Source organism: Centropristis striata, chromosome 12 (assembly GCF_030273125.1).
Source record: "Centropristis striata isolate RG_2023a ecotype Rhode Island chromosome 12, C.striata_1.0, whole genome shotgun sequence".
Lineage (NCBI taxonomy): Eukaryota > Metazoa > Chordata > Actinopteri > Perciformes > Serranidae > Centropristis > Centropristis striata.
Window position 1 is genome coordinate 31,705,999 of NC_081528.1, and position 15,783 is coordinate 31,721,781.

Genomic DNA, 15,783 nt, shown 5'->3' on the forward strand with positions numbered 1-15,783 from the left:
AGAGAGAGAGAGAGAGAGAGAGAGAGAGAGAGAGAGAGAGAGAGAGAGAGAGAGAGAGAGAGAGAGAGAGAGAGAGAGAGAGAGAGAGAGAGAGAGCTTGTTACACACAGTATTTACCTATTAAGTCAGAAGGACCTCTTTGGCTATTAATGAATCATGAATGTGCTGACCCCTGCTTTTCACTGCCACACCTGTTTCTATTCAAACGTTCCACTCATAGTCAAGAGCTTCTTTTTGTAAAAGCTTTATGAGGTTCAAAGGATACATCCACCTTAAATCCACCATTTACATTCTTAGTTGGATGTCACCAATCCATCCAGTCTACATGCGTGTTCTGGGAGTTGCTGCAGGAATATAAAACCATTTATAACTGGAGTGAGGGCTGTGTTGAGCTTCAACAAGGTTCCAGAGTTTAAAATACTTTTTTTCTGTGTACATGTCACTCTTAAAAGACCAAAAGTGTTTTACCTGCACCATTTTTTACTACACCATGTGGTGCATTTGTCCTTCTTTCTGTGAGGAAGAAAATAGCAGTGTGTTGTAAGTGTGTGTGAAAAGTGTTGATCAATGAGCAAGATTTGGCACCCCTGCACAATGTATTTTCTGTACCAATTTCTGAACACTGGTGCACACTGGAGCTGAGAATGACATTCATACATAGCCATAGCCATTTTATTTCAAGTTCTGGGTTTTTTCTCTCTGTTTTCTCTTGGTACAGCCAGGGGTTGGAGGGTGTCTGGTTTGTAGACCAGATGAGCTGCTTCTCTCTTTGCAGATGATGTGATTCTGTTGGCTTTATCAGGCCGTCACCTCCAGCACAGTCTGGGGCAGCTTGCAGCAAAGTGCCAGTTGAGGTGGTTATGGTCTCTCATTGGGATGCATCTGGGGCTTCTTTGTGATGATTTCCTGACATGTCCAACTGGCAGAAGACACTATGGTGGACCGTAGAACAGGCTGGAATTACAGTATATAACATCTGCCTTAAGAATCTTGAAGATGTTGGGAGAGAGACTATATTTACCTAGTTTCAGAAAAAATGGATTGACGGATGGATGGATGGATGGATGGATGGATGGATGGGAGCCATTTATCAGTAATGCATTCCATGAGTTACAATAGCATGATACAAATTACCATATAGATTGTAGAGGGTGGGGTTCTCATAAATATTTTTTATCTTGCTTCACAATCAAAACCAACCCGTTTGACCTGGGTCCATTTCTGACATTGCAGTAATGGCATCTTCAATCAAACTGGTACATGTTGGTAAAAACATGCCTTCATGCTTTTTCATCTCACTTCTTGTCAACGATGTCAATTTATTGTTGTTTTGGCTATACACTTTGCTGCTGTAACTCTTGAAAATGTCCCCGCAGTGGGACTAATAAAGGAAATCTTAATCTTAACCTGCTTATGTCTGATTTACAGGCTGTTTAACAGCTCCTAGAAAATGACTGTGAACCTATCACTTTGATCAGTGATGGCTTGTGGATGGGTCTAAATAAAGCTCCTTAGCGACATCGAGTCAACAGTCTAGTTCGTCAGTTAGTGTATACAATTGGATTTCATTCTGGTCTGTTGAGGGAGGTGATGATGGTGGTTTCCTCACATCACAGTAGGTGCAAATTGGCTGCTCTTCAAAGGCCCTGAAACTTGAGTTGGTGTATTCCACAAACAAATCTGAAACAGCAAACACCACATTGTCTTTAATCATCTCGGGAACATGAAAAATACATCAGTAAACAAAAAATCTGCTCTGAAATCCAAGGTTGCTTTGCCAGAATCTGTTGGAGAGTTTCAATTGTTTGGATTTTTCAAACTTGAGCTTTGATTGTCACTTGACAACAGACCCTATTAGTGATAAAACCGTGAAGTAAAACTTGGAATTCAATAAGTAAAAGAGTCATAATTCTCAATTACAAACTAAAACTAGATTATGTCATCAAGTCCTCTATGGCTAAAGTGTTTGCAAGGTTAAAAAAACATATTGTATTCTTCTGATTCATGTCATCTGTGCAAGACTGTGAGATTTGTTGTACATTACGGTGTAATTCCATTTTCTTTTCAGAACTGCTAATTGATATGACGGCTCTAAAAGACCATCTCAGTTGCCATCATGTAGCAGTAGCAGATGGTTAATTGGTGCTGGTATAGACACTAATCTCACATTTACATTTAAATATTAGTCAGTAACACCCGGATCGAGTGAAAATGAGCGCAACAATTACCATTTTACTATTTTTAAGAAAGGTGTAGAACTGGAGTTAGTTTGTAAAGTTATTTTTTTAACAATTGACAAACATACATATTGTATATTTGAACCTCCTATTCAAAGTTAAAAGGATTTTCCTCCCCTTTTATCTCCTCTCTGTTGTTTGTGATGAAGAGACTACTTTGCATTCAGAGGAGATGAAAACTTGTTGCACCACTTTGTCATCCATTGACAGGCCTGTTCTCCCCTTATTGTCTCTTATTAGGCAATCATTATGGAGAATTGTGGCACGCTGATGCGCATCAGTGATTAAGAGACAGTGATGGTGGACGACAGGAGGAGAGATTGGCAGCCTGCAGTCACCTCGTTCATAATTAACCACGGTTTTGTTAGCACACCTCATGTGAATTAGTTAATATGCTAAATAATGAGCTGTATTGAGATTTAATGAATGCTTTCAGAGTGATTTATAAGCATAATTCATTATTCAGAGTGCAGCAAATAAACCTAATTGAAAAATGCGAATTAAGTGATCAAACAAATGTATTCAGTTTATTGTTAGAATAGCTTTTAACTCTGATTCTCATTATTTTGGCACCACGGAGACCATGAAATCTATTCAAGACTTGGAAGAAAATTCAAATTATGGTGAGCCATAAATAAGAGAAAATTACATATTTCAACGAAGCAGGTGACTGTTATTAGTTTGATCATGTAGGTAATGTCATAGAAGCCAAACATTTGATATGTACAAGCATCAAGAAGCCAAACCGTAGCAAACAATTAGCATTTACTGAAAACTACAAAATCCACAGTATCCAGGTGTAGAATCTGCTGCTCGGAGCAGTCTCCCTCGCCAAGTCTTACTCTCCGTCGGTCGCGGATGACTCACTGGAATCCCTCCTGAACCAGTTGGGAACAAAAGCTTATTAGGAGCCATGTGTTCTGCTTTCTCAGATCATTTCACGCTGACAAAAAAGTAACACAGCACCTGGCTGGCCCTCGAGTAAACAATGCACTGATTGTCCATGGTGGGACTTCTTCTGTTGACTGCCTCCTGTTGCCTCTGTTTGTCTGCCTTCTGGTGTCAATATTTAACTGTAGCCTCTCTGAAGACAGATCTCACTTGAATTGCTGTTATTCCTAATATAAGATCTGAGGCGTTCTGTGAAGTGTAACATGCCAGAAGAGACGATCGAATAATTTCAAGCTGTTGAAACAATTCCTTTGTTTGCTGTTGTTTTGAATGTGTGTTTATGATTTGCATTTACTTCTGTGAAATGGAAGGTGATTTGAAAGATGCTGTCGTCTCTCTTGGCTTAACACCAGTGGCAGGTCTCGAGGGGCGTCACTGGGTGGCACATGTATCAGCACCGGGGGTGATTCTAGACTTGCACAGTCCCACTTTTCATGTAATCCCACCTGTATTAGGGTACTGCACAAGAAAATTCGGTTCAATGTTAGCTTATTTTCAACACTGTATTTAATTATTTTAAAATCCTCTGATTTCCCATGGGCCCCTGCAGACTGACACTTGGTCCATCCTGTGTCACCTTATTTAAAAAATCCTGCAATCGCCCCTCTTTAACACGTCTTATTTGTGAAGCTAATGGCTCAATTGACCCTTCACTCAGTCCTGCTCCCCCTTAGTTAGTGTTTCCAGGCCTGGCAAGCTTTCTCACTCACCATGTCAACATGTTGTTTTCAATGATATCAATGAGATATATTCCATACGCAGTGGTGGAATGTAACTTAGTACATTTACTCAAGTACCGTACTTAAATACAGTTTTAAGGTATGTGAACTTTTCTTGAGGGTTTCCAAGTATGTAACTTTATACTTCTACTCCACTACATTTAGCTGCCAGCTTTAGTTACTTTTCAGGTCAAAAATTAACAAAAATTATTAAAATTATTACAAATGTTTACAAATTTAACCACATAAAAGTATATTAAGTAGTTAAAATTAGCCCTACCTGGACAACAGTAAAGTTCTGCTTACATAGACGCACCAAAAAGAATACAATGATATATTTGGAAGATGTATATATTTTGCTTTTGAAGCTTAAAGTACTACTACTTAAAGTAGTACTTTACTGAAGTAAGGGATCTGAATACTTCTTCCACCACTTTCCATTGGAAATAATTGCTAATTTCTAGAATAATAGTTCTGAAATATCAGAAGAAGTAGACAAAAAGTCCTTCAAGTGATTGGTGGTAAAATAGCTGTCACTTGTGTTAAATCAAAAAATGTAAACTATTTTTTCTATTCATACTAAAGCATACAGTGAAACAAATGTATAGATAATGAAGTGATGGACTGTGACAGTGCATTTTTAACATCACTCTTTGATCTTAAATGAAATTGAAGCAACACTAGAAAGTGGGCGGGCAACCTTATTTATGAATGACTAGTTCTCAGATAGGAGGCAACAGGATATAATATGTCCCTACATATGGCTGTATTGTCTCTGTACAGGCTTAGCTGGAGGGATTATTTATGGACTCCCAACCTCTAGCAACGACAGTGTAACACCCAGTGTGTGTGTGTGTGTTTGGTAGATTGTAAGTTCAGCATGTGCATCTGTCGCGGACTATTGCTACTCATTTCTGCCATCCGCAGCCTATACTGTGAAATAATAGTCTGTTTTAGACTCAAACATGGGGTCTCATGCTAATCTGACTTGTTTTCTCATTATCCTCCCGCCGACCCCTCCCCTCCTCTCCCTTTCCCTCATTATCTGTCGTCTATGGTTTTCACCTCACTTTGTCCTCATCCTTTTTCTCTCATCTGTCTCTAACACCGTCTCTCTCTCTCTCTCTGTGTCTCCCTCTCCAGCCCAGCGTCGTCCACAGTAGTGCTGCTCGTTGCTAACTAGGCTGCCTCCAAGCCCACAGGTACGTCCCCTCCTCTCCCTCCTCCCCCTCCTCCACTTCATGCTCTATTTTTAACTCCACTCTGCAGGATCCTTCCCCATGATTCTCCCTCACCAACCCCAAACTTGCATCTCTGTCAGCACCTCACTGCCATTCCAGCCAAGTGGTCGGAGCCTCTGGACCAATATCTATTTATTAATTCATGCCCATGCTTGCTCTTCTATTTTTTTCTTGAAGAAGCACTGTTTCAACTTCATTTTGACTACGCACACAACATCAGATGCTCTTTTCAGCTCGTAATCTATCTTCTTGGTATAAATTAAGAATATCAGATAGAAATCATGTGTAAAATGATGATAAATGAGTGGTATTGGTTAAGGTAGAATAAAAGAGGGATGAAAGTGAAGAGATGATTAAGGTCTCCATTAGGAGCCATACACACAATGTTTAAAGCGCATGTAATGTACCAAATCCTGCTGAGAGTCATGCTCACTTAAATGACTGGATTAGCAGTGGATATGTTCATTCATGTCTAAAATGGTTGGCTTTGTAAAGCTGCCACCTAGCCTCGCATGGAGCCTGGCAGTCACCACGGCCCCCCACCAAGTGGAAACATAATGCACTTGTTGGGCTGTTAGCCGGAGTCCGAGGCCTCGTCAGCTCCCCATCCTCAGCCTCTTGTCTTTTAAGACCGCTAGACTGGTTTTTCCCGGTGCACATCCTCCTGACAAGAGCTTACAACGCATAGCCTCCTCCAGAGGATGAGTACCACGCTCTTCTAGCTCTTTGTGTTTGTGTGGGAAAAGCTTCTTGACTTTATTATACACAGGTTGAGTGGTTGTGTAGTTCTCTCATGTAAACAAATGCTGACGGTTTTTTTACGCTCCTGTGATGGTGAAGAACAGCTTAGAATTGATTGAACCATTAGCAGAGACCTGGTAGCCTTTTCCTTAGTAATGTTCAATTATATTTTTTTTTATTGGAAATTAAAAAGCACAACAACTCAAATGGGTGCCATATCCGTTCCGGAATCTTGATGAAGTGGCTCCTACCAAAAATTGAAATCTATGGTGATAGAGAGCATGTGGAAAAAATTTGGTGCTTTTGTCCGGCGTGTCCCCTTTTTTTCGCTAAGCCGCCTGACTAAAAAGACTATCATAATAAAATCCAGCAGGATAACACTTAAAAGTCTTACTCAAAATATTGATTTGAAAGTGGTCCCCAATGGAAACACTGAAACAAACAAATCAATGGAAACAAACTAAATACAACATAAACCTTGTTATCACCTTTTTCACCTGCATGCCCGCAGTTCAATCTCCCTTAAATGTAGGCTTTGTTTGACTGTGATGTCACTCATTGTTTTGTGGACTTTAGTTTTGTTTGGCATTTTGGCCCTCCTTATCTTGAGTTGAACAGACAATTCTTTAGTGTGTCTTTTAGCCGACCTAAAAACTGCAGAACACCAATATGTCACAGTTAAATATGATGAAATGAAAACACACAGTGATAGCAAAAGTCGAAAGCATACTTTGCTTTATCATCTATTTTACTCCAAATGGGACGATTTTTTATTAAATGAACATCTTGAAGAAGACTTTAGACTAATAATTGGCATCATACACTTATTAGAGAATGCTTTTTGATGTAATAAATCAAGTGAGAAGAAGGGTCATTTTCCTATTTACTTCTATACAAACGGACTTCCTTTTGCCACCAGCAGAGTCGCCCCCTGCTGCCCATTAGAAAGAATGCAGGTTTATGGCATTTCTACATCGGTTTTACTTTTCAGGTTGTTGTCTGATTATACCAAACATGTGGTTAGCATAAGTTTCACAAGTGCACTGTCTTATTGCTAAGAGTGTTCATCTCTTTTGTATATGATTGTATTTGTGAGTATGTTTGTTTTTACTCTTCCTGTAAGTCGCTTTGGATAAAAGCATCTGCTAAATGACTAAATGTAAATGTAAATGAGTATGATAAAACATCTTTATTATAGAGAACATCTTTAAAGATGATGCCAATGAAACTCTATAGCTTTCCAGGTGGCACTGGTGTTTTGTTTTACCCCAGGGTAGGTGATGGCGTAAACATAATGTAAGGTTATTCATGCAACATTGATTCTCAGTGATATACTTTCTATTTAGTGGTTGTCACCCTCGGGCTGGAAGGCTTATTAGAGGAATTCAGGCAAAAAAAAACAATGTATTTTTCTTAAGGACTGTTGGTTTGGTTCCCATAGTTACACTGTTTGTCTTTGATGTGAAATATTTACATTTAATATGAACTTGATCAAGGTTGTCTTTGACACAACAGGAAGGAGGGAGAAAAAAAATAGTACAAAAAAGGCTAGATTGAGGCTCATTTAAAAGTCATTGAAGCCAGGCTTTTCCTATTGGCAAGCATTGTTTTATTTTAACGATGGCCTCTCAAGAATAGATTACATTTAAAATACCTGCTGACTTAAAAGACAAATTTCCATTTTCTCTTGTGTCATACAGGCAATTGCGAGGGCTGGTCATGTCTGAGGTAAACAACATTTTGTCAGCCTTAACAACACGGTCTGACTCGGTAATGATCCTTGTCTGTGTTGCCAGACGTGGCATTTAGGGCTAAGGACAGACCTGCCTTACAGCATTCCTCTCTGATTTCCCATGCAGAACCTCCACAGGTAGATGGCTAAGAGAGAATCCATTTGTCAAACTCACAGTCCTTCACGGCTATAGACAACCGCTGTCAATGGGAGGCTTTTGAGTTATTATGTGCCTTACCAAAAGAAGCATTCAGCCTGTTTTCATAGGATTCCTGAAGGAGTTTACACACATACAGTAGACACTCAAAAACACACACACAAACTTTCTGCCTGCCTCCTGTCGAGACACATCACACACTCTCCAAGTTTGCAGTCTATGCCTGTCAAGGAGTCGTACTCCGCAGCCGATGCAAAAGGCCAAGCAGTGGCATGCTGAGATAATGCACAAAGTAGCGCCGCCAAAGTTGTGATGTTGCATGCAGCACTGAGTGGCTTTGAATGAATAGCACTCATTTCAGTGCACTCCAAAGCTTTGGCACAGTGTTTACAGGCCTATTGAATTCTAAAAAAAATCTCAGTTGGAGCATGTCCTATAAATGTGTTTGTTAACACTTAATACCAACATAGACCCATTTTTGTCTCTGTAAGACTGGATCTTTCAGGGGAGACAGCAGGTCAAGAGTAGCCTGGCTAACGCCAGACTAATCACAAATGAGATTAGTCTGGAAACCAGCCGTTCATTTCTCCGTAGAGGAGGCGTGGTTTACGATCCTCCGGAGCCGTTTATTGGGTACGAATGTCTATCATCCGCATCTGTACGTAGCTCTTAGCCAATCGTTTCAGTTATACCAGATGACGTATGTAGAGCGAAAGAAATCTGTGAGAGTGTTGCTTGCTGCTTTGCTTCTCCAGTTCTCGCTTTCTGCAAGATTATTTATTTTCACGTCTTATTCCCCCTCATGTCATTCAGCCACACATCCACTGATTTTATGGGCAATAAACAAGCTGCCGCGGGTCTCTGGGCGGCTCCGCTGTCCCCCGGCTCGTAGCGAGATCACCGGCGTTACGGTAACGGGGCTAGTAGCGGCGCTAGTAGTGGGGCATCCTTTTTCGTGGTGAAACAGGAGTGTAAAGTCAAACGTTGTTCATTCATTCATTCATTACCATTAACCGCTTCTCTGCAATCGGGTCGCGGGGGGCTGGAGCCTATCCCAGCTGTCATTGGGCGAGAGGCGGGGTACACCCTGGACAGGTCGCCAGACAATCGCAGGGCTAACACATAGAGACAGACAATCACACTCTCATTCACACCTACGGGCAATTTAGAGTCACCAATTAAACCTAAATGCATGTTTTTTTTCTTTTAAAATCAACTTTCGCTCTAAACTATTTAAAACACCATCTACAGCTAAAGAGAGTTTCGTCCCTCCCAGTTCTGTGATTGGATCCCTAAAACAGGGCTAAGAAACGGCCCTGGTTTCCAGACTGCCTGGAGGTTCGAAATGAAATTCGAGCGTGCAAGGCAGTATGGGTATACCCAGGCTAGGTCAAGAGTAGATTCTGCATAGTGGTAAAGTGGTAAAACTCACCTTTAAGCCTGGAATCTTAAGACATCAAGGCCTCGAGGAACACCATAGAAAACCCCAAGCTGTAATTTGGTAACAAAAACTTTTTGACATTTTGGAGATCAAGGCCACAGCAGGTCATTCTATACAGTGAGATTAACTTTCCAGTTATACCCATTTTATGCAACTCCAGGACTGTTTAGGGACCCTAGTATGCAGATGCATTCAAATACAAAAGGTAAAAATAACACATTTATATGTATGGCTTTGCATAAAGTGGACATGTCTGTAAAGGCAACACTCGTGGGTAACCATAACGCCCATTTTCATTCTGATTTTCTGAGGTGAGCAGTCGCGGGACCCCTTTGAAAATGGCCATGTCAATTTTTGCTTCACCAAAATTTTGTGTTTTGGATCATTATTTTGCCCCTTTCCAGACATGCCAGTGGATTGTACCAAAGGATGTTTTAGGTTGCCTAGCTTCATATGATACCAGCATCAATTTTAATGATTGACTGATTCTGTCTTGGACATATTTTAGCTGAAAGAAGGAGGGAGACCCAAGTTGTTGCATTAGCAGCAGCTTTGTAAATTGGCTGTCTTCTATGAGCCACAAGGGTCTCTCTGTCTCTCATCTCTCTGCTCCACTTCTGCTTCCCCCTTCTCTGCTCTCCAGCTTCTCCCTCTGATGTCTGTTTCTCAGTCATCTTCATTTATTTCCTTTTTTTTTTTAACTTGGCACAAACATAAATAGATTATTAATACTAGAGAAGCAAGTTTTTTTTGTTTGCCCTTTTGTCTTTCCCGCTCATTGCATTTCATTTCCCTTCCTCTTCGCTTGTCTCATCCCTCCTCCCTCCTTTGGTGTATGCCTTCTGACAGCCGAGGTACCCTGCAGCCTGCCTTGGCCAGGTATAGCACTAGATGAAAGGTTTGTAGCCAGAGCTCTCTTTCAAAGATGCCTTCTGCTGCATCCCTGCTCTCCATGGGTACTCAGTTGTCCCTGCCAGGCATGTGGAGAGAAAGAGGGCAAGGGAAGGAGAGGAAGGAAGGACGTAAGGGCAAAAGAGTGGCAGAAAGATTACTTCGAGATAAACAGCGACAGAAAGAGAGAGTGAAATTTTGAAAGTTTGCCTCACTCCAGATGCAGAAGTTGCACCTGGCCTCTGTATTTGATCAAAGAGACCCAGCATCCAGGTGAGTGCAGCTAGGGGAAGTGATGCACCCCTGCTCACTCTACTTCCAGTTTGAAGCTCTAATACATCCGTACTCAGTCTTGAGGTCGCCACAGGACATGAAGGAGTTTTTGAAAGTGATCCTGACATGTTTTCATCATCTGATGTCTTGGAGTCACACTGAGGTCTGGGTTCTGTCGAAGAAGTAACATCGTGTGCCTTCAACTAAATCCACTGAACTGTATCCAAAAAGAGTGAAATTTAAATGGCTTGTTCTGCTTTAGCGCGCAATCAAGTCAGGAGTTATATGTCACATATTTGTCTGGATTTGTCTTATCAGTTTGCTACAATGTTAGCAAGCTGCTCCCTCAGATAGAAACACACGGATCAAAGAGCAGAATACGTAACATTTTTGTCTCTGAAGAGAAGTTTGATGTTGAGAAAAACAAGGTATTGGAAGAAAATAACACGTGGAGATGGCACTGACTTGTAATAGCATCTTGTTTTGGGATAAATTCTGAATTCCTTCTATTCCGGCTAATCAATAGGATATGCTGAGTCCCCGCTTGAAATGATATTGGCTTGCCACACAGGAAATGTGTCTTGCTTGTGCTCCACAATGTGGCAGATCTCCACAGTTACCATTTTATTCTACTCAAAATAGTCTGCAGCCTCAGCTTCCAAACTGTTTTACAAGCCGGTAGTAGACCGAATCAAAACACAGTGTTGTGCTTGCAAGTCCAAACAGACATTTATTAGCTTCTGTCAGAAAAGTCATTGCCTGGGAATAATTGAAAACTTAAAGCATAACAGAGATATTGCATTCGCGGTGAGAATGTAATCGATTTGTTTCTTTAAAATAACCATCCGAGAATGCGTTCTCCTCAGTGATTGGAAGGAGGACAAGAGGGCTCTATGGTATACCTACATAAATCTTATGTGAAGACAAGCTAGATAATGCACTGTAGGTCTGAGCTGAAAGATTTAGCCCCTGGATGCTGCGGTGACAGGAGATACTGAGGGGAGGCAGTGCGGGCAGTAAAACAACTGACAGTTGGTCATTACGAAAGACGCAGGTGGGCCAAAAATCAATCACACCGAGACTGGCCAGGACTCTGACAGATGCCTGACGTCTGCTTGATGAAGAGCTCTGCTGTTCCTCTGAGTGATGAGGAGGGGGAGGAGGAGGGAGAGGACGAGAGGGGAATGAAAGGGGAAAGAGGCGAGGGAATTAGGAGGAGGATAAGCAAGAGGCATAGAGGAGGAGGTGTGAAGACAATAATGAACCACTGAATCAGGGAATCAGCAGGAAAGAAGCAAAAAGGTTGAGGTACTGTACATGTTAATGAGGAGATACTGTATGGCGGAAAAGTTCAGGAAACAGGAGGAGGTCATCATTTCATAGAGTGGAGGAGGAAAGGAGATCAAGACAAAGGGGGGAAGAAAAGATAAGGAAGGGCAGGCAAGGAGAACAAGGCTCGATATATTTTTTCCAGCACCTCGAGTCAAGCTGTCATTTGATGTGGCTACGGTTACCGTAACAGCACTTTAACAGCACTGCGTGCAGGTTTTAGAGCGGGCCAGAGAGCGTGTTTTGACAACACCTTTATAGGCTATTTCATGCTGTCTGCACTAACTGTATGAGAAAATATCTCAAGTGTGAAATGCCACTGCATTATTGGCCCACACTCAATAACTGGGAGCACTTTATTTAATTTTTTTGTCAATTTTCTACTAATTTAAAATATGTGTATATCAAGGGGAATTTTCTACTCCGGGATAAAGTCTGGGTTGTAAAATGCACTTTTAAAGGTCGGCCAAAGTCTAATAAGATTAATTTCAAACTGAATTTACTGAGAAATAACTTGAATCGAAAGATGTTAATTCCATCATATATTCAGCTTTGTCTGCTCAGCATGACTACTTTATTGCTTGTGTGAAATTAAGGGTCAAGGATACGGGGCGCCCACCTGTTTTTGCGGTCCTTTTGTCATTTTAACCACCGTGTCTGTGAGCCCAGGTAGCATAATACAAAACACCCCCATGCTGATGCTAATATCCTCTGTTGCAATTCATCTTGGCAGATTGAGAATCTTTTTAATATACAAAATGCATTGTTGAGCTTGTATCCGTGGGACCCCTTCCTTTTTCTGCAGTACAATGAAATGAGACTGCAGCAAATGGAAGGGAATGAATTGTCTCGGCGAGCAACAATCCTGTGGCAAATGGGTAAACATGTTTACAGAAGATTAAGAGAACTTATCCAGTGCATCAGTGTCAGCCGAAGTATTCTGCAGCAAGGCCACCAGACGACATATGAACAAATAAGTTTTAGATTAGTTCAGGCTGTTGGGGTAGAGAAGAAAAAGACTCACCTAAGCCCGAAACACCATTATAGCTTCTTTTTCTGCATTCTTCAGAGTTGGCTCTATGCTCAGCCAAGCACTCTGATTAGCAGTTAATTTGCAGAGTTATTGATTTTGACAGCCTTTGTTAACACACCAACTATCATCCACAGAGCCTCCAGTCACTTCAGCACACTCTCCTTTCAAACCTCCTTAGGCTCGAGTGAATAGGAGGGACCACACCCCTACCTGAGAGGTGCAGCCGAAGGTGGAGACGTTCAGGTCAAGCAGCATTGGTGTTCTCACACGACACACACGAACACTCAGCACGGACATGCCTCAAACACTGGAGCTGCCTTTTTAAAAAGTTGTGAGGTCATTTTCTGTTGAACCAAAAATTAAGCCCTTTATAGAAAGTGAGGAGGACGTGCAATCACTGCTGAATATGAATTATAAATGAAGGAAAAGATTGTGGGAGATTCAGTTGCTCATCCCTTAGGTCTGAAGTATGCATAAATCATTCCTTTGCTACTACTACTACTGCTACTACTACTACTACTACTGTATTTTGGTGTTAATACTTTCCCATTGGTAGTTATATTTTACATAAATAAATGTATGGATTAGCCTCAGTTTGATCTTAAACTATAAAATGTGTCAATTTGCAAACTCCTGTTTTATTTGCTCTGGCAGATGCGCCTCGTTCAAACCTTTTACCAGCTGACCTGGCCTGGGTCGGTCCAATCACAGCCACATATCTAATATGGGGCTTCAGGTGGTGTTTCAGGCTTTTCGCGATTCATGCAAAATGCGTTATGTAAATTTTGGCTCATGCACCTTCATGCTGGGGACGCTACGGGAGTATAAACCTAGCAGAGTTTAGAAGAGTATCATTAAATAATTTCTGAAGCCAACCAAGTTTGCTGCAGTGATTAGGAACTTTGTGTTTAAGTGCTGTTTTCAGATTTTGAAGGCAAAAAGGGTATGAATGGAACTCAGGTTCCTGTCTGATTTGGATGCAGCCATTGTATTCTTGGCATATGCTTGGAAACAAATGACAAGCTCTCACAACACAGTTATGGTTTGCTTAAATTACTTTCTAACAGTTGTTTTTGTCACTAACAGTGCCATTTTACAGAAATCATTTCAACATTAACAGGAATATCTTGACATTTTATTTGTTAAAGAAGAAATGATGATTACAGTCTTGCACATCATCACTTAAAGACTGCGTTTACTCGCATCAATATGATCCACAGCGGATGCTTTTTTGCTCCCCTTCTGTTTATGTTAAAGGTGCTGTACATAAAATTCAGAACCTAATTCAATCTGAGCTTGTATTGTCACCACACAATCACCACATTGCCCTCTCTCTCTCTCTCTCTCACTCTCCCCCTCTCTCTCTCTCTATCTCTCTCTCTCTCTATCTATCAGATCACAAATGAGACAATTAGCCTTTTAGCACACCCCGTGGAATCTCTGTCCCACTCTCCGCTGTAGACTTCACCGAGGGGCAGTGACCCGCTAAACCTTCAGTTAGCAGGTTTAGCAACTCACATCTAGCCAACAAGGGCAACAAAAACTTGCTGATCCGGCAAGGAGTTGGGCGGGTTGGGGTTAGCATTAGACCCCCGGTGCTTGGGTTCGTGCTGGCTGAATTGGAATTGCTAATACAGCAGTAAAGGTTTGTGTCCTGCACAGGACGAATTTGTTTACACAGCATACATTTGATTACGGCTATATTAATGTTCCGAATGTGGTTTACCCCACCTTCAATAAGTGCTGCACAGCACACAAACACACTCAGTCTTTACTGCATATGTAACACATACACATGTGCTCCATACGATCCCATTATTTATCTCTTCTCTATATGATACTCAATCACCCCCCTCCCTCCTACCTCTGTCTACGTAATCTACCTCTTTTCTTTCATCTCCTGCTTTAATCAGGCATCCCATAACAGACCCAGGAGGACGAGTGATAATGAGATTAGGCCTGTACATGTTTACACATGCTGATTTACATTGAGCCTTCCCTGTGTTTCTCTGTCTGACCCATATTTTCTCTATCTGCCTCCTCCGTGTTTTTTGCTTTTTATGTCTCCAGTCTCCCTCACAGTCTTTCTCTCTCTCTCTGTCTTTCCCACTTCTGCTGCAGTAGCAGAGTGTACACTTGTGCTTTGTTCACCAATAACCAGTAATGTTACACACTCTCCACCAGTGAGGTTTTGAGTCCATCACTGCAGCGTCAGATCTGATTATTTCAGTTGAGTTGACGGGTCTCATACATAATCCATCATTCTCACGGTTGTGCTTGTTTTGCATGGGGCTGCAGTTGTGTTGCTGGTTATGTAATAAAAATTCACAGTGGGACTTTTTATGTGGGAGGCTGTGCCATTAGATGTGTGCATGTGTGATTATGTGTGTGCGTACAGTGACTTATCATGTTGAGCACTTCTCGAGTCATCTGTCATCGAAACTGTCCTCAGTGCAGCCTCCCTTCATGTCACCTGATAGTCTGAGAAGCACTCAGTTTTTACACAATAGAGCTATCCAAACAGGGGGGGGAAGTTATTGAGGCTAAAGCTACAGGAATGTGCAGAGTTCCAGGTTTTAGCTGCCAACCCTTAACAGGAAGCATAAGGTCTTTGCAATAGAGGAAATTAAATTATAAGTGCTTAGCAGGAGTCCCCTATTGATCCACTGTGACAGAGATAAGGTGAGTGAGCCAATTCCAAACAACTTCTGTGGTACCCAGGGGATGTGAGATACTCATTTTACATAATCAACCATATCTGCATAATTGACCAATGCTAAGCAGCGCTCTAATTTGGAATGTCTTTTTAAGACCTGATCCGTGATCCAAATGTAATCACCAGTGTACTACCAATGCCTCACATCAAAACACTGAAACCTGCAATCAGCCTCAGATTTATTGGATAGTTTACTAGTTTTCTGATGCAAGCTTGTTTACACCAGTGATATTTAAAAGCTAAAATTAAATGTGATTTTCCATTTAGAATTCACATTTTTCAATTATGAATTTGGATATATGCATTGGCAGTTTGGATAAAA

At 41.3% G+C, this 15,783-nt stretch overlaps 1 protein-coding gene across 1 annotated transcript in view; it reads left to right on the forward strand.

Annotated features, from left to right (window-relative positions):
- mid2 (midline 2) overlaps positions 1-15,783 on the forward strand; it is a 185,084-nt gene that overhangs the window by 39,534 nt on the left and 129,767 nt on the right. Inside the window, exon 2 of the mRNA XM_059345636.1 lies at positions 5,051-5,109. The gene's annotated coding sequence lies outside the window, so the exon portion shown is untranslated. The remainder of the gene's footprint in view (positions 1-5,050; positions 5,110-15,783) is intronic.